This window comes from Mus pahari, chromosome 23 (genome assembly GCF_900095145.1).
Source record: "Mus pahari chromosome 23, PAHARI_EIJ_v1.1, whole genome shotgun sequence".
Lineage (NCBI taxonomy): Eukaryota > Metazoa > Chordata > Mammalia > Rodentia > Muridae > Mus > Mus pahari.
In genome coordinates, this window is record NC_034612.1 from 18,993,344 (window position 1) to 18,995,090 (window position 1,747).

Genomic DNA, 1,747 nt, shown 5'->3' on the forward strand with positions numbered 1-1,747 from the left:
AGGGAGGGAGGGAGGGAGGGAGGGAGGGAGGCAGAGGGAGGCTTAGGGAGGGAGAGAAGGAAGAAGAAAATAATGCCTGTAATTCCAGCTCCAAGATATCCAATACCCATATGTCTTAACCTCCACAGACATCCACACACGTGTGGCATACACACACACACACACACACACACACACACACACACACACACACATCCTCTTTCCACCTAATTATATTGAAACAAAACTGAAACTAAACAATCTACAACCCCAGGGAACTGGATGCCCTCAAAACATGTTCTGCGTATCAAACCAGCCCCGGAGAAAAAGAGTCACAGCGTATGTGGCTTAAAGCACGGAAATGTAACAATTCCAGGGCTGCCGTGCAACCTGGGCTATAGTAACCTGGGTGTCCTTACCCACCTATCCGTGTCCTCATCACTGTTGGCAAGAAAGATGTTGTCACACTGTGGGAATTGGTTTCAACATAACATGTCTTTGAAGATCCAGCAGCCGCGTAGCCTTGGCATTCTCAGGCGCTATTGGCTGGAGCTTCCATTTACAGGTTTGAAGGACATGCCTCAGCCCATATGGTAGGGCGGACAGCCCTATAACTGGGCATGTTAGGTGATGGAGTGTTAGGTGATGTTGGGTGATGGAGTCTCTCCTGTTATCCTATAGGTGGGGTCCCAGTGCACCTCTGTGGGTTAAAGAGTCAAAGGTGGCCCACAGAGGGTTACTCAGGCTGAGTACACAGAGCCCCATCTATATAAACCGAACTGTGGGTGCCAACCCCATTGGCAAACCCCTGTCTCCAAAAATATTTGTATTATGTTTCACAACAGTAGCAAAGTCACAGTTACGAAGCAGCAATGAGAATAATGCCATGGTTGGGGGGGGGGTCACCACAATGTGAGGGACTATACTAAAGAGTCACAGCTTTAGCAAGGTTGAGAACCGCAGGCATAAACCCTATGGGCATCAGGTAAAGCAGAAACAGAAGGTATCCCTGGAGAAAGCGGGCGTCTGAACTGTACCCCACAGAGGCTACGACCAGTGTGGATCCTGACTGCTTCAGGCTGGACCTGTAGAAGGTGATAAGATGAAGGGGCTGGAGGCACCATGTCAGGCCATGAAGGTGGCAAAAAGAAGTCCCTGAGACAGCCCAAGATGCAGGCTGAGGAAATGGATGAGGAAGATGAGGTTTTCACACAGAAAGGAAAGGAGGAACAGAAGAAACTCGAGGAGCTAAGCCCAGGGGAAGACCCCTGGCCACAGGTGCAATTACGAAATCTGGCAATAAAATAAAATAAAATAAAAAATAAAAAAAGTAAGCTGTTTCTCACATCTGTGGTAACAGTGACCCTCCTCTTCCATTCTTATTTAAACATCTGGATTCCCTGCCCCAACATCTTCACCACTACAGCTAGACTGAAGTGTTATGCTGTAACCTGTCAAACATCTGGATTGCCTGTCACAACATCTTTGCCACCTGATAACTAGAACGAAGTGTTATCCTGGAGCCTGTTGGTTGTACACTGTCATAAACTTTTGTAAAAATGAACAATGAATAAAGTAAATAATGCAATGACTCATTGCCTTTATAGTTCAGCAATTCCTACCTCAGCTGTGAATCTAAAGTAAACCCAGTCTGGAATCCTGCCAGAGCCTACTGTCCCATCCTCATTGTACTCTGAATTCTGTACCCCCCCCCCAAAAAAAAAGCTAAGACCACCCATCTCACACAGTCCCTGAGTGGGTATCACAG